The sequence below is a fragment of the Magallana gigas genome, chromosome 3 (assembly GCF_963853765.1).
Source record: "Magallana gigas chromosome 3, xbMagGiga1.1, whole genome shotgun sequence".
Lineage (NCBI taxonomy): Eukaryota > Metazoa > Mollusca > Bivalvia > Ostreida > Ostreidae > Magallana > Magallana gigas.
In genome coordinates, this window is record NC_088855.1 from 25,926,351 (window position 1) to 25,948,860 (window position 22,510).

General features: G+C 33.7%; 1 protein-coding gene across 2 annotated transcripts in view; it reads right to left on the minus strand.

Moving 5' to 3' along the window:
- The window catches only part of LOC105330289 (uncharacterized), a 122,917-nt gene that overhangs the window by 94,699 nt on the left and 5,708 nt on the right, over positions 1 to 22,510 (minus strand). The window lies entirely within an intron of this gene.

Sequence of the window (22,510 nt, forward strand, 5' to 3'; positions counted from 1 at the left end):
TTCTCAAGAACCACTGCACCAAAAATGCCAATATTTACACAAAAGCTTGCTTATATTGTGAAGATTCTAAATTTTTAAAAATCGTGACCCCCGGACCAAAACTGGGCCCCCAGGCGGGGTTCAAAGTTTAACATAGAAATACATAGGAAAAATGTTTTCATGACTTTTGTTCCATTTATTCAACTAAATTGTGCACCAAAAAACCCAACTGTGTCTCCCTGATTATTGACAACTCATTGCATAAGTATATAAGGTTGTTTAATCAAGAAATGACGGATGAATACGATTAGATGTAAAAATTCACTAAATATAATTTTAGTTTTTCGCCTTTATTAAATTTGGATACTGTGCCCGATAAAAATAAAAATTAATATGAAAATTGATTTGTTATCGGGCACGGTCTCCAAAATAAATATAAGCGATAAATTTATCTTGTGATTTTGTTGCAATATTGCAGCTAGGTTGGTTGAGCATTATAGAAACGGCAGATCAACGCACGTGGTGTGGATTTATTTATAAACAACCATACCATAGATTAACTTGTTTCACACGGGAATTAATTTTTTTTAAAAAGTATGTTTTATTATAATTAAGGAAACACTGTTAATGTGTTTCCCTTGTATACAAATGATGAACTCGTAAAATTTGCTCAAAGAGTGTTTAAAGCAGAAAAAAGATAATTATTTTTGAACTTTGAAATTTCTTCGATTTTTGTATCCATGATGAGTTATGATTCATCGTATTACAAATGCATCACTACGTATTTTATAAGGAATTATACTGAGTATACAATCACATGGTAATGTTATAATTGCAAATAAGATATAGTTGCATATTGTGGTATTAATGGACTTATTGTACATACGACCTAACTCAGACAGTGCGTGCAAGGATCTCTATCTCGCGGGATCCCTGGTCGAGGACGGTGCATGGCGAGGGCTATTGTGAAATCTTGTTGATGAACCCATGTTTTGTGTGTATTTGTATGTTGCTTTGCAATAAATACTATAATATGTACTTATATATTGACACAAAATATTTTTAGTCTGATATTATTTGATATATGACTATTGGTACAGAAATTTAAATTAATGATACCTATTTTAAAGAAAATGTCAGCTCGAGGCCTTTGTGGGCGTTCCGGCCTTTGATATGTATAATGAAGATTCTAAATTGTAGAAATCGTGACCCTAAGACCAAAACTGCAGCCCCAGGCGGGTTTCAAAGTTTAACATAGAACTACATATGAAAAATGTTTAAAAATTTTCTTCTCAAGAACTACTGCACCAAAAATGCCAATATTTACAAAAAAGTTTATATATATGGTGAAGATTCTAAATTGTAAAAATCGTGATCTCCGAACAAAAAGTGGGGCCCCAGGAGGGGTTTAGATTTTAACATATATAGGAAAATGTTTTAAAATCTTCTTCTCAAGAACTATAATGCAATTGTTTGGGATATTACTATGCATACATGTACATCCCTAAATAATGTAGATTCTAATTTGTAAAAATCGTAACTCCCGGACAATTGATGGGCACCAAGAGGGGTTCAAAATTTTAACATTTTAAAAAACATAAAGGAAAAGTTTAAAAATTTTCTTCTCAAGAACTACAATGTTATAGTTTGTGAAATTTCTGTGCATGCATCCTTCGCTTATGTAGATTCCTAATTGGTAAAACTGTGACCCCCGGGCAAATACTGGGGCCCCAAGAGTGGGTCAAAGTTTATTATAGAAATATAAAGGTAACATGTTAAAAAATCTTTTTCTCGAGAACTACAATGCTTCAATTTGTGAGATTACTATCATGCATACAACCTTGGATAATGAAGGTTCGACAGTTTTAAAATAGTGACCCCTGGACTAATACTGGTGACCCATGATGGGTTTAAAGTTAAATGTAGAAGTATATATGGAAAATGTTTCAAAATATTCTTTTCGAGAACTACAATGCATCAATTTGTCAGATAACTACGTAAGCATCCTAAAATAGTGTAGATTCGAAATTATAAAAGCCGTGACCTCAATCTAATAATGGGGCCCCAAGAGGTGTTCATAGCATAGAAATATAGAGGGAAAATGTTGAAAAAAAAATTCTAGGGAACTATAATGCTTCAGCTTGTGAGATTACTATGCAAGCATCCTCAAATAATGTAGATTCCAAATAAATAAAGCTTTAGCACTGGACTAATACTGTGGCCCCAAGAGGGGTTCAAAGTTCAACAAATAACATATATTGAAAATGTTTTTAAAAAGTTTTTCTCGAGAACTATAATGCTACAGTTTGTGAGATTACTATGCAAGGATCCTCAACTTGTGTAAACTCTAATGTAGTGGAACCAAGAGTTATCTTTCTTGATGTTATTTACAGTCTGAGAGTTATTCCTTTTAAAATGGAACTCTTCTACGTTCAGTTTTTCAGGCTGTGTACGTGCGGTCCCACCGCAGTGCTACACATTTTCATTCCTATGTTACTATTTATGTTGTTCAAGCCAACCATAAACCTCGGACCAATACTGGGTCCCCAGAAAGAGGTTCAATGTTTAAAATAGAAAAAGCATATGCTACGATATGTAATGTTACAAGGAACTGGTGTTCAGGTGAGCGATGTGGCCCATGGGCCTCTTGTTAAAATTCCCTCAAATTATTCAAAATGGCGGCTCTTGAGACCGGAAATGCCCAGTTTTGATGATCGGTTAATAAACTAACAGGTTGTAAGGAAAGAAAATATTACTAAAATTCGTTTCATTAGAATGCAGAATTCTTTAAATAATATTAAGTAAATAATATTGTTTTTTAACTAAAATAAATTTGAAAAATTAATCCTGGTATTAATCGTGGCTGTATCGTGATTGGCCAAAATTTCAAACGTTGACTTTCGTGAATTCTGATTGGACAATTGCCATTCCGCCATTAAATTTTGAAATGGGCAAAGAAGACAGGAGTTGTTGTGAAGATTTTCCTTATTTTTTCAAGAAATATGCAGAATCACAGCGTGTTGTATGTAGTAATAAAACTGCAAGCAGTGGTTTCATAAAGATAGACATCCCTAAGACCTGGATAATATGGCTTTAGTTGTGGGTAAGTCTGATATACAAACAAGTCATTTTAAATAATTTATTTGTGTTTGCATATCTCAATATTTATATTATTGCTTTGCACTTAGAAATGAATTCCATTTGGAATATTTCTAGAATTCTCATAAGAAGTGCATGATTTTATCATCTATATCAAAGTCTATGCAGCCATGTATATCTAGTGATGTACATTCTATAATCTAATTATGGCCGACTCTTTTAAAAAGAGTATCATTGTATTGCAGAAAAAAATCCCAACCAAGTTCAGCAGACTGTACACCAGATTGAAGATACATCATTAATACAAGATGAAAAAAGTAAGTGTGTGTGTTTATCAAGTAGAAATAAGATATACAGATTTTAACCATATATATATATTATGTATATCTTTTAGTATAATGAATTATTGTAAATCTGAGAATATAATGGCAACTGCTGTATCAATGTTAATTTTTTTAGAGAGGGGGGAGGGTGGTACCAGGTCAACAGAGAATTGAAACGTTTTACTGATATTTGATAATAATTTATGCTACGTATATTAAAAATTGTCAAACAGTATCATGTTTTAAATTTTATTGCCTTCTTTGAGATTGATGGAGGACGAGAATAATACTATAAAGATATCAGATGCAAGAGCAACCGTTCCCATAGAAATACATGCAGCCATGTAAACAGAAACGAGTTTTCACCTGCCAGGTGCTGGTCACATATATATTCAACATGGGTATGCTATATAATTTTCTGTTTTAAGTATAAGGTAGTTGTCAAGGATTTTAACAGTTACAATGAAAGTACATGAAGTAAAAAATTGCCAGAATGAAACATTCCTTTTTATACATTTTAGGAACAGATTCAAGAAACAGATCCAGTTGTTTGCTGATAAATTACTGCAGGTCATTGGTATCATCTAGAACCAGGACTGTTTTAAAAAGCATACTAGTATGTTTGGAACAAAATCATGCTAGTATATATATGTTAGGAACCTAAAACATGCTTTATGAAGGTTTTGGTCAAAGTTTGGTTTACAAAATAATGTTTATCAAATTTTCTATTCAAATTTAGCAAGAACATTAGACACACGTGTAATCCCAAATGCTTTTATGTTAGATTATTGCTTTATTTCAAAATCTTGCATAAAGGGTCTGTAATGATTTGTGATAATTATGTAAATAATAAAATGCTTTCTTTGGTGATATATGCAGGATATGAATGTGGCGACATTGCAGAAAAAATACATTGTTCGCATTAGCGAGTTATGTAAATTTTTTCTGCAATCATCGCTCCCTTCATTACCTGCATGAATCATCAAAGAAAGCATTATATTGTTTATATTTAGATCCTTCGTTTAACAAATGAATAAATTGTTTGTAAAAAGTAAGTTAAATTTACTATATTATTCTTAATGTGCATCAGTACGTTAGCTAAAAGAAACAGCCAAATTGTCTTCAATGGGAATGTGAGTCTGATATCATCCTGATTATTTCGTACAGTCAGTGATTTTTCTAAGGTCATTGTAGGTTTCGACCAATCGATAAACAAGGCGTTATCTATAAGTTTCCATAAGAAATTGAGGAAAACATACTCATTAGATGTAAATATAATTCAGTAAACATATTGATTCACAAAAACAATGACTTGTGTTCTTTTGCTCACATGAACAGATATAATTTTTAATTCCTATTCAAGAGCGAAGTTCTTCATGGCAACATGAGGGATTTTTTTATCAGTATAACACCTGTACAACTACCTGGGTTTTTTTTATCTGAAGTTTATTATAGATATTTTAATTTTTCCCTACATCTGTAATTTTTCTGTGTAACTTTTCTATACCTAAATCATAACTTTTTTGTACCTACATCTATAACTTTTCTGTACCTAAACATAATTTTTTAGAACTATATGTATAACTTTTCTGTACCTTTATGTATAACTTTTCTGTACCTAAATGATAACTTTTCTGTTACTATATGTATGACTTTTCTGTACCTACATCTGTAACTTTTCTGTACCTAAATGATAACTTTTCTGTACCTAAATGATAACTTTTCTGTAACTTTAATTTTTAACTTTTTTGTACCTAAATGATAACTTTAGTATAACTTTTTGATTACTTTTTTCTACCTATTCTATTTTTATGGAAAAAATAAATTATATCAATAGTTACACTCTAGTTATGACTTTTTTGTTACAATATAGGTATAACTTTTTGATGCTTTTTCAGGGATTGTAGACAAAAGATTGTAGATGTGTTTAAAGTCATTTATGGTTGTCTGGTTTTAAAGGCGTCGAAGCTCGCCTGGACCCAAAAATCAAGTTTGAAAAACGACGTAATTTTTAATACTGTGGTTTCATTAATATTCAAGGGTATCAATTTTCGTGGATAAAGTGAAAATCACAATTTCAAGGATACGTTAATTCGTGGCCAATGACCTTATCAATACAAAATGTTAATAGAAATTGCACTTCAATGAACATTGAATTTCGTGGATCAACTTAATAACGAAATCCACGAAAATTGGTATTCAACGAATATTGATGAAACCACAGTAGTTTTCGTTCTTTATCTCCTTTCCTGAAAATATTTTACCATAACATATAAATCAAATAAAATTTATATTTCCAAGAGCTTTCGTTTGATAACAAGAAAAAGGGGCTGGTCCATCAACTTAGGGGCCAAAAGGGCTCTAAAGTCTTTCTTCCATAGCACTTTACTGAGAAATATTTTGTAATATGTTTAAGAAGCAAAAATGTTCATCTTTTACTAATAAAACTATACATTATAAAAATTTTATTATGCGTTACGTAATTAGGGGTTTTAAGGGGCCAGAAGTCCAAATCAATTGTCCTTCAATTAAGGGACCAAAAGGGCTCTAAAGTCTTTCTTCCACAGCACTTTACTGACAAATATTTTGTTATATGTTTAGGAAGCAATAATGTTCATCTCACATTTATTTAATAATATATTATAATTATTTTATCATGTGTTCCGTATTAAGGGGTTTTTAATGGGTTTTAAGGGGCCAGAAGTACAAAACGTTGATAACATACCTCAAACAGAACAAATATTTTAAAAAGCATCATTTTGAAAATCAATATAGAATAAAATGCTGAGAATGATGTTCCTAACAAAATTCAACCATCAATTTTTTTTATTGTTGCCCCGATAAGGAGATAAAGGGTCAAATATCAAAGTCAAGGTCATATAACCTTCAAAAAATCGCACGGAAGACCTCCTCGTTGCTCGCAACGAGATCGTGTCTAGTTAAGGTCTTCCGTTTCCAACGGAAGACCTTATTGTTTTCGTTCGGGTTTTTTTTCCCTATTATTATTATTTTAATTTTTTTCTTACAAATTTTGTGCACGCGATTTCTCAGAAACGGCTGGACCGATTTTCCTGAAACTTTTAGATCTGATAGATAATGATCTAAACCTTATAGGTTTTTTATTATATTGATGACGTCACTTCCGTTTTTCAAAAATGGACGTTTTAGCGATTTTCAGAGGGGTCGATTGTCCCTCTACGTTCTCCTAAACTATAAAAGATATTGAGTTCAAACTTTCAGGGATAGTAGACAAAAGATTGTAAATTTGCAATTTTATTTTCATTTTGATCTGACTTGAAAGGCGCCGAAGCTCGCCTGGACCCGAAAATTGAGATGGAAAAAAGTCTTAATTTTTTCTGGTTTTCTTTGATTATCTCTTTCCTAAAAAATATTTTGTTAAGACATGTAATATACAAAAAGTTTCTATTTACCAGACCTTTTTTTTTGAAATCAAGAAAAAAGGGCTGGCCCCTCAAATAAGGGGACCAAAGGGCTCTAAATCTGTACCCCTTTACTGAGAGATATTTTGTGAAAGGTTATAGAAGCAAATATGTTTATCTCACAGTTATGTATCCAAGCAATGTAATGACTTTATTATGTGTTACGTAATTAAGGGTTTTTAGGAGCCAAAAGTCCAAAATTTCGATCACCCATATCTCAGAAAGAAAAATATTTTGTAATGCAATACAGAAGAAAAGTTGTTCAAATTAATGTTTTAAACAATATGCAACATTAAAAATTTCGTTAAACGGCCCCTATAAGGAGAAAAGGGATCGGCCCCTAAAACCTTCTTTCTCATATATCTCCAGAACGGTATCGGTTTTCTAAACACTTGTTGAACAAAATTTGTTTAGAAATAAATGACTTTTCATTTAATATCAAGAAAAAGGGCTGGCCCCTCAAATAAGGGGACCAAAGGGCTATAAGTTTTTAATCTGTAGCCCTTTACTGAGAGATATTTTGTGAAAGGTTATAGAAGCAAATATGTTTATCTCACAGTTATGTATTCAAGCAATGTAATGATTTTATTATGTGTTACGTAATGAAGGGTTTTTAGGGGCCAAAAGTCCAAAATTTTGATCACCCATATCTCAGAAAGAAAAAATATTTTGAAATGCAATACAAAAAAAAATTGTTCAAAATGATGTTCTTAACAATATGCAACCTTCAAATTTTCGTTAAACGGCCCCTATTAGAAGATAAAAAATCGGCCCCTAAAACCTTCTTTCTCATGTATCTCCAGAACGGTAACGAATTTTTAAACACTTGTTGACAAAATGTGTTCAGAATTAAATGTCCTTTCATTTGATTCAAAGAAAAAAGGGGACTGGCCCCTTATATTAGGGGATCAAAGGGCACTAAATTTTTTTTATCTATAGCCCTTTAATGAGGGCCATCTTGTGAAAGGTTATTAAAACTAGATTAGGTATAATACGTTTATATATCCTAACAATATAATGATTTTCTCTTGCGTTACCCAATTAAGGTTTTTAGGGACCAGATGTCAACAAGTTTAATCTTTTCAATCTTCATTGGAAGAAATGCAAGTATTTCAAAAAGCAATGTAATAGAAAATTCACTTCCGTTCGTCCGTTTCCTTTCCCGCGACGATAAGCTTGTCACCTCGAGATCTCAAAAACGGTAGAGACTTGAACATCCAAACTTTGTAGGATGATAGACCTATAGCTGTAGATGTGTTTAAATTATTTTGTATTGTTCGTCGTAACTTCCGGTCGTCACAGGAAGCACTTTAAAAATAATTATTTGTTTGAATTAAATTCTTTTTCCATAGAATAAATATATAAGTATAAGTTTATACATAGGTTATTAATGCGATGTTATATCAACAACATTTTTTTACTTCCGGTGAGATATCTCAATTCTCTCAGGTTGCTTTTTTAAAACACATTTTGTACCCGTGAGATCTCAAAGACTATATAAGTGATCAAAGCACGAAACTTTCATGAATGATAGACAATTGATTGAAGAGGTGTTAAACCGGTTTCATTTTGTCAGCCGTCACTTCCGGTCCACACAGGAAGAGTTTTAAAAAATCGAGCTGTTTATCAGTTTAACTGTTTTTCTTTGACATTTTGAGTAAGTTAAATGAACAATGAACAAAAGGTAAGTATACAACAAATATTTAATATAATTTACATTGAGCACTTATGTTTGTCCGTTTCCTGTCCCGAGATAAAAAAAAAAAATTATCTCGACGAAATCTCAGAAACGTTTACCACTTGAACAACCAAACTTTGTGGGATGATAGATCTATGTATGTACATGTGTAAAAACTATTTTGTTTTATCTGGCGTAACTTCCGGTCGTCACAGGAAGTACGCCCAAATTTGATTTTATAAAAATGTTTTCTTATGTAGCATGGAAGTATCAATTTTATCAATAGAAATACAAAATGGCATCTACTCATGGTAAAATAAATGCAAAAAATAATCTACTTTCGGTGAGACATCTCAAATATATCTGGTAATTTCTTTCTTTTTTAAATTGTCCCAAGACAAAAACCTTTTCTCAAAGAAATATTATAATAAACAAAAACCTGAACATCCGAACTTTGAGGAAAGACAAAACAATGCATGAAGTTATGTTTACTATGCTCAGTATGTATAATACGGCTTAATTTCAGGTCGTCACATAAAGAACTCAAAAATTGACATTTTGTCTTTTTGTTTTGTTTAACTTAGAAATATTTTCTTGGTAATTCCTTTTTAGTATATATTCCTTTTCTTTTCACAAGAGAAATGGATTTTTATGTGCAGATTTTTGCATGAGGAACGGAAGACCTTTTTGTTGCTATAGCAACAAGTGTCTAGTTATTATTAAGGCCTTCCGTTTCCAATGTTATTGCTTTGTTTCTTTTTCCCTATTCTTATTAAGGTCTTCCGTTTCCAACGCAAGACCTTATTGTTATTCTTCGGTTTCTTTTTCCCTATTATTATTATTTTTTTTCTTCCGATTTTTGTGCACGCGATTTCTCAGGAACGACTCGGCCGATCTCCATCAAAATTTCAGATGTGATACATATTGGTCTGAACTTCATAGCAATTTTTTTTGCATGGATGACGTCACATCCGTTTTTGCAATCTTGACGTTTTGACGATTTTTACATGGGTATTTTGTCTGCGGCAGTTCTCCTAAAGTATAAAAGATATTGCGCTCAAATTTCTACAGTTAGTAGAGGAAAGATTGAAGTTTTGCACGGTTGTTGTTTCACATGTCTAGCACTACATGCGCCAAAGCTCGGTAGGGCTCGAAAATTGAGATATGAAAAGCGTCGTCAATTTTCGTGCATTTCCCGTGCATTTCCCCTTTAATCTCTTTTCTGGAAAATATTTTGTTAAAACATGTCATGTAAAATTAGTTTGAATTTACAAGACCTTTCAGCTGATATCGGAAAAAAGGGGATGGCCCCTCAAATTAGGGACCTAGAGGGCTCTAAAGTATTTTGCCCATAGCTCTTCACCGAGGGATATTTTGTAATAGATTATAGAAGCAAATATGTTCATCTTACAGTTATGAAGCCCAACAGTATAATGATTTTCTCATGTGTTACGTAATTAGGGGTTTTTAGGGGTCAAAAGTCCAAAACTTTGATCACCTATATCTCGAAAAGGAGAAATATTTTGAAATGCAGTATAAAAGAAAAGATTCTTAAAATGATGTACTTAACAACATGCAACCTTCAAAATTTGGTTTAGCGGCCCCAAAAAGGAGATAAGGGACCGGCCCCATAAACATTCTTTCTCAGATATCTCAAAAATGGTAACAAATTTCCAAACAATTGTTGAACAAAATGTCTTTAAAATCAAATAACTTTTCATTTAAAAGGTTTCCAAGAAAAAGGTACTGGCCCCTATCACCAATGGCCAGACCAATTCGTTCATTTTTAAGCGAGTTATGAGTTTTTAGGCATTTGAGTTTCGATTGTCGTGCTTGACATGTACTGTAGAAAAAAATTCTAACTCCCGAGCCCTTCACTCAATCCTAATGAAATTTTGTGTAAATGTACCTCGGACCCCATTCTTATTGTCTGCCAAATATGCAGCGGATTGTACAATTAAAAAGAAATTCCTGAGACCAAGCGGCGGGTTTAGCCAGTACGGGGACTTAAAATTTACACAGTTCTAGGGATGTAAGCAGCCGCGTACTATTTCTGTTGCATGTATATTTCTTGTTTTCCGTTTAGTTTGTATCTACGATAGCGTGTGAACTACTTATGGATGTTAGAACTGTGGAAATTGCTGTCATAAAATTTTTACCGAATAAATTTACGTGTTACTGACTTCGTTATTTCTACATTTATAAAGATTTTTTTATTAATCCTGTTGAAATAAAACAGTCAAACACAATAGTAAACGGCACGAAAAAACAACCACAACACTGAAATACATGTGCAAAATGCATCAGTCATTGTTTTCGGACTTTACTTCCCCTAAATGTCGTTAACCGAATCCAAGATCCACACCTCAAAATTCTATTTTCGATTTATTTACGACGAAAATCAAGATCGGGTCTTTTCACCCCCCTCCAGACACAAACACGCATCAATATTTAAAATGACCTCGCACTGTTACCAAACCTGTGTAGTCAGACATCTCACACGTTGTTTTTTATCTCATACAAAAATTTAGCTCCTGTCCCGAGCGGAAACGCCCCAAATTCAAAAAGAAATTCGGGCATTATTTCGCGTCAGCCATGTTTTGACGTAAACCTTCGCTGAAATACTGTTATGAAACCTGCAAAGGCTGTGTGTTCCAATCTCGCCGGAGCCAAGATCTGTTCTTTCTCTCTATTTTTTTTTGGGGGGGGGGGGGTTAACTAAAATATTCAACAAAAAGGGGTTGTTGGCCCATAGTACATATTAAAAACCACCCTTCCATTAAGATTTACACAAAACAGTCGTTTATTATTAAGGTTTTCCGTTTCCAACGGAAGACCTTTTTGTTATTCTTCGGTTATTGTTTTCGTTCAGTTTCTTTTTCCCTATTCTTCTTATTATTAAGGTCTTCCGTTTCCAACGGAAGACCTTATTGTTTTCGTTCGGTTTCTGTTTCCCTATTCTTCTTATTATTAAGGTCTTCCGTTTTCCAACGGAAGACCTTATTGTTTTCGTTCGGTTTCTTTTTCCCTATTATTATTATTTTTCTTTTTTTTCCAACCAATTTTGTGTACGCGATTTCTCTAAAACTACTCCACCGATTTACATGAAACTTTCAGGTCTTATAGATAATGATCTGAACCTTATTGGAAATTTTTTTTTACCGATGACGTCACTTCCGGTTTTGAGTTATTTACAATTTAACGATTTTCAGAGGGTCAGCTTGTCCAGGGGTAAACTCCTAAACGATTTAAGATATTGAGTTCAAAATTTCAGGGATTGTAGACAAAAGGTTGTAGATCTGACATTTGGTATACATATTTTCCTGTGACCAAAAGCGCCGAAGCTCGCCCGAGCTCGAGAATTACAGTTAAAAAAGGGTCGTGATTTTTCGTGGTTTTCTTTCAATATCTCTTTCCTCGATTGTATTTTGTTATAACATGTAGAACAAAAAATCTTTATAAAGTCAAGAGCGTTTATGTGACATCAAGAAAAAGGGGCTGGCCTTTCAAATAAGGGGCTGAGGGAGCTCTAAAGTCTTTTAATGATAACTTTTTTCCGTGAAATATTTTGTGATACGTTATAAAAGCAATTATGTTTATTCTAACGTTATTTACCTACACATGGCAATTATTTACTCCTATGTTACGTAATTAGGGATTTTAAGGAGCCAGAAGTCCAAAACTTTGATGCTCAATATCTCAAAATGGAGGAAAATTTTGAAAAGCAATATTGAACGAAAGATGCTCAAAATATTCAGCTTGACAATCTGCAACCATAATTTCTTTGTTATGCGGTCCCTAAAGGGAGTTACAGGGTCGGCCCCTAAAACGACCCTCTCAAGATATCTCGAGAACGGTACAAAATTTGTAAACACTTGTTGAACAAAAAGTGTTTGAATTGATTAGAGCTGTCATTTGAAATCATAAAAAAGGGGCTGGCCCTTCAAATAAGGGGCTGAGGGAGCTCTAAAGTCTTTTAATGAAAACTTTTTACCGTGAAATATTTGGTGATACGTTATAGAAGCAATTATGTTTATTCTAACGTTTTCTACCTACACGTGGCAATCATTTACTTCTATGTTACATAATTAGGGGATTTAAGGGGCCAGAAGTCCAAAACTTTGATGCTCAATATCTCAAAATGGAGGAAAATTTTAAAAAGCAATATTGAACGAAAGATGCTCAAAATATTGAGCTTAACAATCTGCAACCATAATTTCTTTGTTATGCGGTCCCTAAAAGGAGTTACAGGGTCGGCCCCTAAAACGACCCTCTCAAGATATCTCGAGAATGGTACATGTACAAAAGTGGAAACACTTGTTGAACAAAATGTGTAAGAATTAATTAGTGCTTTTATTTGAAATCAAGTAAAAGGGGCTGGCCCTTCAAATAAAGGGCTGAAGGGACTCTAAAGTCTTTTAATGATATCTTTTTACCGTGAAATATTTTGTGATACGTTATAGAAGCAATTATGTTCATTTCAAGGTTATTTACCTATACATGGCAATCAGTTACTTCTATGTTACGTAATTAGGGATTTTAAGGGGCCAGAAGTTGAAAACTTTGATGCTCAATATTTCAAAATGGAGGAAAATTTTGAAAAGCAATATTGAACAAAAGATGCTCAAAATATTGAGCCTAACAATCTGCAACCATAATGTTTTTGTTATGCGATCCCTAAAAGGAGTTGCAGGGTCGGCCCCTAAAACGACCCTCTCAAGATATCTCGAGAACGATACAAAATTTGTAAACACTTGTTGAACAAAATGTGTTTGAATTGACAAGAATATTCTTATAAAATCAAGAAAAAGGGGCTGGCCCTTCAAATAAGGGGCTGAGGGGCTCTAAAGTCTTTTAATGATAACTTTTTACATGAAATATTTTGTGATACGTTATAGGGGCAATTAAGTTCATTCTAAGGTTATTTACCTATACATGGTAATCATTTACTCCTATGTTATGTAATTAGGGATTTTATGGGGCCAGAAGTCAAACACTTGAATCCTCAATATCTCGAAATAGAGGAAAATTCTGGAAAGCAGTATTCATCAAAAGATGCTCAAAATAATGTGCTTAACAATGTACAACCATATATTGTTTGTTATCTGGACCTTAAAGGGGGTTTTAGGACCGAATATAAAAACGATTTTTCCCAGATATTTCAAAAACGGTAACCAATTTCTAAACACTTATTAGCGGTACACAAAAATACCTCTTAACTAAAATGAATTAAAAAAGGAGCTGATCCCTCAAATAAGGGACACCAAAGGGATAGATGGTCTTCCACCCATTACACTCATAGATTCCGCCTCCTTTTCCGGATACGTTTCGTTGATTAAGATCAAGAGTAAGGTCATTCCTTATTATAAAAATCGGACGGAAGACCTCCTCGTTGCTCGCAACGAGATCGTGTCTAGTTATTTTTCTTTTTTTTTTCTTACAAATTTTGTGTACAGGATTTCTCAAAAACTACTCGACCGCTTTACACGAAACTTTCAGATTTGATAGATAGTGGTCTGAACCTTATTGGAAATTTTTTTTTTACCGATGACGTCACTTCCGGTTTTGAGTTATTCACAATTTAACGATTTTCAGAGGGTCGGCTTGTCCAGGGGTAAACTCCTAAACGATTTAAGATATTGGGTTCAAAATTTCAGGGATTGTAGACAAAAGGTTGTAGATCTGACATGTGGTATATATATTTCCCTGTGACCAAAAGCGCCGAAGCTCGCCCGAGCTCGAAAATTACGGTTAAAAAAGCGTCGTGATTTTTCGTGGTTTTCTTTCAATATCTCTTTCCTCGATAAAATTTTGTTATAAGATGTAGAACAAAAAATCTTTATAAAGTCAAGGGCGTTTATGGGATATCAAGAAAAAGGGTATGGTCCTTCAAATAAGGGGCTTAGAGGGCTCTAAAGTCTTTTTATGATAACTTTTTACTGTGAAATATTTTGTGATACGTTATAGAAGCAATTATGTTCATTCTAACGTTATTTACCTACACATGGCAATTATTTACTCCTTTGTCACGTAATTAGGAATTTTAAGGGGCCAGTAGTCCAAAACTTTGATGCTTAATATCTCAAAATGGAGGGAAATTTTGATAAGCAATATTCAACAGACGATGCTCAAAATAGTGAGCTTAACAATCTGCAACCATAATTTCTTTGTTATCCGGTCCCTAAAAGGAGTTACAGGGTCGTCCCCTTAAACGGCCCTCTCCAGATATCTCGAGAACGGTACATAATTCCTAAACACTTGTTGAACAAATTGTTTGAATTGATTAGAGCTTTTATTTGAAATCGTTAAAAAGGGGCTGGCGCTTCAAATAAGGGGCTAAAGGGGCTCTGAAGTCTTTTAAATATAACATTTTACCGTGAAATATTTTGTGATACGTTATAGAAGCAATTATGTTCATTCTATGGTTATTTAACTATACATGGCAATCATTTACTCCTATGTTACGTAATTAGGGATTTTAAGGGGCCAGAAGTCGAAAACTTTGATGCTCAATGTTTTAAAATAGAGAAAAAATTTGATAAGCAATATTGAACAAAAGATGCTCAAAATATTGAGCTTAACAATCTGCCACCATAATTTCTTTGTTATGCGGTCCCTAAAAGGAGTTACAGGGTCGTCCCCTAAAACGACCCTCTGCAAATATCACGAGAACGGTACAGAATTTCGAAACACTTCTTGAACAAAATTTGTTTGAATTGAGAAGACCTTTGATTTGAAATCAAGAAAAAGGGGCTGGCTCTTCAAATAAGGGGCTTAGAGGGCTCTAAAGTATTTCAATGATAACATTTTTCTGTGAAATATTTTGTGATACGTTATAGAAGCAATTATATTCATTCTAACGTCATTCACTTAAACAATGGCAATCATTTACTCCTATGTTACGTAATTAGGGATTTTAAGGGGCCAGAAGTCAAACACTTTGATCTTCAATATCTGAAAATGGAGTAAAATTCTGAAAAGCAGTATTTAACAAAAGATGTTTAAAATAATGTGCTGAACAAAGTACAACCATGTATTGTTTGTTATCTGGGCCCTAAAAAGAGTTTTAGGACCGGATATCAAAACGATTTTTCCCAGATAATTCAAAAACGGTAACCAATTTCTAAACACTTATTAACCGGTACACAAAAATACCTTTTAACTCAAATGAATGAAAAGGGCTGCTCCCTCAAAAAAGAGACACCAAAGGGGTAGATAGTCTTTTCCCCATTACTCTTAGATTCCGCATCCATTTCCAGATATGTTTCGTTGACGAACATCAAGAGCAAAGTCATTCCATATTCTAAAAATCGGACGGAAGACCTCCTCGTTGCTCGCAACGAGATCGTGTCTATTTATCATTATTTTTCTTCCTTTTTTTTGTGCACGCGATTTCTCAGAAACGGCTCATCCGATCTCAATCGATGTGATAGATAGTGGTCTGAACTTGATTGGAAATTTTTTGCATTGATGACGTCATATCCGTTATTGAGATATTGAGATTTTTCTAATTTTTATATGGATATTTTGTCTTCTGTTGTTCTCCTAAACTATAAGAGATATTAAGCTCAAATTTGTACGGTTGGTAGAGGAAAGATTGAAGTTTTGCATGATTGTTGTTTTGTATGTTTAGCACTACTGGCGCCAAAGCTCGCTACGGCTCGAAAATTGACATTAAAAAAGCGTCGTAAATTTTTCTGCTTTTCTTTCTTTATCTCTTTTCTGGAAAATATTTTATTAAGATATGTAATGTATAAAAGGTTTATATTTACAAGACCTTTCAGCTGATATCAGGAAAAAGGGGCTGGCCCCTCTTAGGGACCTAGAAGGCTCTAAAGTCTTTTACCCATAGCGCTTCACTGAGGGATATTTTGTAATAGATTATAGAAGCAAATATGTTTATCTTACAGTTATGAAGCCCAGCAGTATAACGATTGTCTAATGTGTTACGTAATTAAGGGTCTAAAGTCATTTTGCTATAGCTCTTTACCGAGGGATATTTTGTAATAGATTATAGAAGGATTATAGAAGGATTATAGATTATAGAAGGTTTCAGATCCTGGAAGAGGTTAAGGTTTTTAGAGTTGGTTAAAGTTTTTGACTCACCTGAGCTGAAAGCTCATGTGGGCTTTTCTGATCACATTTTGTCTGTCGTCCGTCTGTCTGTCTATCTGTCCGTCTGTCCGTAAACTTTTCACATCTTCTCAATAACTACTGGGCCAGTTTCAACACTTTTTAAGGGAAGATAATTAGAAATAAATGAAACATTTTGAGAAATTTTCAACAATCTTCTACTCAAGAACCATAAAGCCAGGAAAACTGAAACTTGTGTGGAAGCATCATCAGATAGTGTAGATTCAAAGTTGCGAAAATCATTACCCCCGGGGGTAGGGTGGGGCCCACAATGGAGGGTCCTAAGTTTAACATAGGAATATATAGAGTAAATCTTTAAAAAAAAAAATTCTTCTCAGAAACTAATTAGCCAGGAAAGCTGACACTTGTGTGGAATCATCCTCAGGTAATGTATGTAGATTCAAAGTTGTGAAAATCATTACCCCCAGGGGTAGGGTGTATGTATTAAACACTATGAAATGTCCAAATGAGTAAGCAAAGCGTCGGCCAATGACAGCCACATAGCCTAATATTATTTCTCACCGAACAAATATAGAGATATATGAGGCAATTACGTGCTATGTTTAAACCAATGAAAGTGTGACATTTCAGTCCAAGGGAAAACAAAATACGATGTATCACAGCATTCAATACGCAATTTTTATATTGATCATTAACTTTTTATGTAGTATTAATATGTTTTACGTAAATAAACAACGCAAATCAATTTGATTGCAAAATAAAATAAAACATACCTATTTTTCAGTAAATTTTCATTATTCATAGTTTATAAGATTTGTTATAATTTATTTATTTATAAGTAAAATCTCAGGTCTATACAATGTTGTTGAATAATAAAGATTTTAATATAAATGTTCATTGCACTGTATTTCCTCTTTTAAAGTGATTGTAACGTCGGTTCATCCCATTTTTTAAACTTACATACAAAAATTGAATCATTATAGAGCATCCCGACCCCCCCCCCCCTTTCCATGTTAAAAAAATAATATCTAAAAAAAATTTCGATTTACACATAGATAATCCACTTATCATGGATTTGCCCCCTCCACTTTTTAAAAAAAATAATTTTAGTTTTTTGTTTTTTTTTTAATTTACGCTTTAACATATTTGCTTATCATATTAAAAGGACATGGAATTGCCCCCCCCCCCCCCCCTTGGGATTTGGAGCATATGTAATAAATGGAAGTGAAAATAAAGAAACCATTGAACTGCTAAAGCCCTAAAGGATTAGAATTTTCATGATTTTTTTTTCTTTTTTCTTGTAAATATTTTTTGGATGAGACTGCCATCCACCCACCCACCCCATTTTAAAAAAAAAAAGGCGAGGCTACGTGTACGTTCCAGGAAATTACCGTAATTATAATTGATAAAATAAATAAGAGCATTCATCCAAATGAGTGCAAGTTACAACTGTTTCCTGTATCTGAAGAAATGTCCTCATTCTATAGCTTTGCAAGATTTTGATAGGATTTTGGTAATTTCAGCAGATTTACAATACCTTCTATTAGAGTAATTTCCCCTAATTGTGACGTCAAAGTTCACGGTTAAGTGTCGTTTGAATCTTTAAAACTCCCCATAGAAATAAAAGTACGCGAACTACACTGTTTTATTTACTTAAAAAGCACGATGTTCTTAAAATCACACATCGTATATGCTTCTCAAAATTTTTACTTTGATTATCGCGAGAACGTGAGGTTGGAAACAATTGGTACTATGAATTGTGGGTCAAAATTTACTGACGCCGAAAAAATCTATCGTATCAATGTGTTAACCATTGTGATGTCACTTGATTATTTTTGATTGAGAATGTACTGAGGTGAACTTTAGAGGTGACAGAGACTGTATGTCGTATACATCGTTATTGTTTTTATATTGTCTCGTGAGAGTGTGAAGTGATAAAAATTGCCATGATTACAGGGAACTACTGGGACGATTAAAACAATGCATTACTGGTCCGATTTACTGACGCCAAAAAAATCCGTTGAATGAATGTGCAACTAGTACGAATTTTCTATTCACACGCGCCTTGCCGGTAGAGCTCGCTTCGCGCCGGTGTAATGAAGAATAATGACCCCTGTAGAATAATGACCGGTGGTCATTTTTCGACGTAGAATAATGACCCCCCTAGCTGAAGAATAATTGGATTTTTCTGAAGAAAAAAGACCCAGGGGTTATTTTTCTTCATGTTCAACATGAAGAAAAATGACCCCCATAGAAAAATGACCCCCCCCCCGGCCTCCCGTAAACATAAATAGAAATTGGTTACACCGTATGACTTTGAAATTTACTTAATTTTTTGCACTCTGTTCAACTGATTTTGAAGTTATAAACACCGAATTTGTAAATAAATCGCTGTATATAGTTTTCCATACCCGTAGCAGGCACACACAAAAACTCTTATATTGCCACAAATTGATTGTTAACAGTTGCGTCACTTCTCTCATCGACATACGGCGGGAAATGACGCAAATAAAGACAGATTCATACACAATGAGGATATTGTGTGATAATTAACGAACAATAATCATGAAAGAATAATTGTTGTAATAATATAAGCAATATTCACTGGTGAATGAATTGTCAATCTTAGAATGATAGATGTATATATCTTTATGGAAAAAGACTAAGGAGACAAGTAACGTAGGAATATGGATTCTTTTATTTACATTTCTTGAATTCTTCTTTTTAAAAAATCATTTTGTGTTAGTTTTGTTTTCTTCAACGTGATACATGAACATTAATATTCTAAACATTTGTTGTAATGTTGTATTTGTGATCATGAATAGACTTTATTCTTTCAGAGCAAATGTGTGAAGAGTACCTGACTATAGTAAATCTTAATACATAATAAACACTGATCGATTATAATAAGAAAAGATTGTTTCTAAAAGCGTTGATAAGAGGTTAGGGTCCATGTTAGGGGTTTATATCCCCCCTTGATTTTGATCACTCGATCTTTATTGTATCCAAAGTTACCAATGCTCATACAAACTATTGATGCATTAATCATCTTGATATTAACTAAACTTACTAAAGTATGCCGACGATAAAATAAAATATATTTTCTGTACGAGTACTCTCAGTACTTTGACGATTTTCCTTATTGGCTGTTAACCTCTACTGGCGAAATGGCTGCTGTCATTGCCTACTTACTTCAGCTTGGTCATAATGCCTAACAGTGGAGTAAACTTTTCATAATTTTAGTTTCATCATTAATTCCGCGTGATGCACTTGCATACCCATCAGTTTGTAATAGTGGAAATCCTAAATGCAAGTATAATTCATGAACAATAGGAAGAATATAAAAGATGCGACGGCAAAGCGCGAAGATGCGAAGACGAAAGTGCCAAGTTGAGAAGGCGAAGAAGTGATACTACTATCGCTTCTTCGCCTTTGCAACTTCGCACTCTCGCCTACGAATCTTCGCGCTTTCGCCTTTTTAGCTCACCGAGACGAAGTCAAGGGGAGCTTATGCTATTCTCCTGGCGTTGGCGTCCGGCGCTGGTTAAAGTTTTGTAAGCAGATGCAAGATGTTTCCCGCAATCTTCCCGTCTGTACCTAGATATTTGACCAAGTCCAACTCTCATCAAAGTTTCACAAGTTTATTCGGATCGTATAGTGGTATCAAAGCTGATCTCTAAACGGTTCTCAAAGCAAGTCTTAATTGCTAACAATTGACATGCATATATATACCCTTTCGGCTGGGACTGACAGTTTAGGTTACTCATGACCACCTGCGCTGGTCATGAGTGTAGATTTAGTGAGCAAATTCCTAAACAATATTTTAATTCTAAATTCAGTATCAAAACTGTCAAACTGTCCATCACAGCGTCGGGGGATGCGGCCTTACAATCTCCCGCATCAGTACAAAACATGAGTATAGGTTAAAAGGTTAACAGAAAACATGTACTTTGTGACAATTATACAAAATCAGATCTCCACAGAGTCTGTAAATATGACAAATATAGCATTACTGTCCTACACCTGGACATGTGATATCATGCTGCTGCTCAAGTAATTTCCAAAATATAATTTCCCAAGGACTTTCCAATATAGTTATTTGACATTTTAATAATTGCGCAGTTTGCATAAACAGCTTACATGTTTATTTCATAGTACTTAACAAGGTCATCTGTTTACAGTTTTATATGATTTATTATCATATTACATGAAATTGTATTTTATGATGTTGTTATATATATTATTGTATCATATGATACAATATGTATAATATAATTGTATTATATAATATTTTATTTTATACCATGATATTGTTTCATTTGATATGATACAATGTTGTATCAAATTATATTGTATCATATAATACTATAATACCCTATCATATTATTTATCAAATATGATACACTATCATACAATAAAATATCATACTATATTAACAATATGATAACACATGTTTCAATGTTATGACGTATTATTGCAATATGATATTGTTTCATATAATACTATATTGTATTGTGTTTTATGATATTGTATTATTTGATCAAATACAATAATGTATAACACAATGCAATGTCATATCATACGTTACAATATCATATCTCACAATTTTTGTACGGTATTTTATGGTATTATATGATTTATATTGTAAGTATGATAGGATGCAATTTTCAATTTTATATTATTGTATTGATTAACATATGATCATATGATTATCATACAATTTTTTAACAGATGCTATACGATAATGTGTCAAAACAGAATCCATGAATATCCAAGATCATAAAGGATGGTTTTCATATAATATGATATAGGTGGTCTCATAAAGGTGATGCCTCATAAAGGTGATGCCTCGTCTCGGTGAGCTTTGTAATCTGTGATTACCTATGTTTTATAATTGCAGAGCTCTCTATCGTTTAAGGGTTCCGAGGCATATTTTGAAAATTCAGAGGGATAGGGTCCGGACCCCCTTTCCCCTTTTACTGCATGAAATTATTAATATTGAATTTTCCCGGGGGACGGACCCCCTCTCCCCCCTCTAGATCCATGCATGAGCAAGGAGTGTCGCATAATGAAATTAGAATGTTACTGTGTTTGGTCTACGGTAAACAGACGGCTGTAAGTGATAGGAGTTTGGAAGTGCATACATGTATTTACACATTATGGTGGACATTAAATTTTGTGTGGAGTATATAATGATTAGGCATAGCCAGCACTGGTAAACATATATGTCACATGTACACATTGAAATATTTATAAACATTCATAGTAAGCGCTATGGCCTAGCGCATGCGTACCAATAATAGCCTGATTAATCAAAAAACCTTGGCGAGTACGGTGCCTGCATTTAATTCTATGTAATCGACCGAGACTTGCTGAATGCAATAAAAAAAGGCGAAGGTGAAAGTGCGATGATGCGAAGGCCAGAGTGCGAAGTTGGGAAGGAGCGATAGTAGTATCGCTCCTTCGCCTTCACACTTTAGGCATCACATCTTCGCGCTTCGTCGTCGCATCTTCGCACTTTAGCTCCTTCGCCTTCGCACTATCGCCTTTGCAACTTCGCATCTTCGCCCTACATCAAGGTCGGAGTGACCCTATCGGAACACCATATACTTAGATATATGTAAATGTAATTGTTAAAGGGGATCCTTACGTTTAACGCATTAACGCAAGGTCTAAAATTTGAATTTTCACCCCAACATTCAAGATGTAACAAATGACACTGAAATGTTGGTTGCCTATTAAAAATACCTAACTGAAGCATTGTGAACATTAAGATTGGAAAAAAAAAATTTGACTACAATCGTGACGGAAGGATTTTTATTTTCTAAGCTATACCCCTTCTTTCACCTTAAGTTTATTTGAATATGAATTATAATTTCCGTTACTTTTTGTAAACT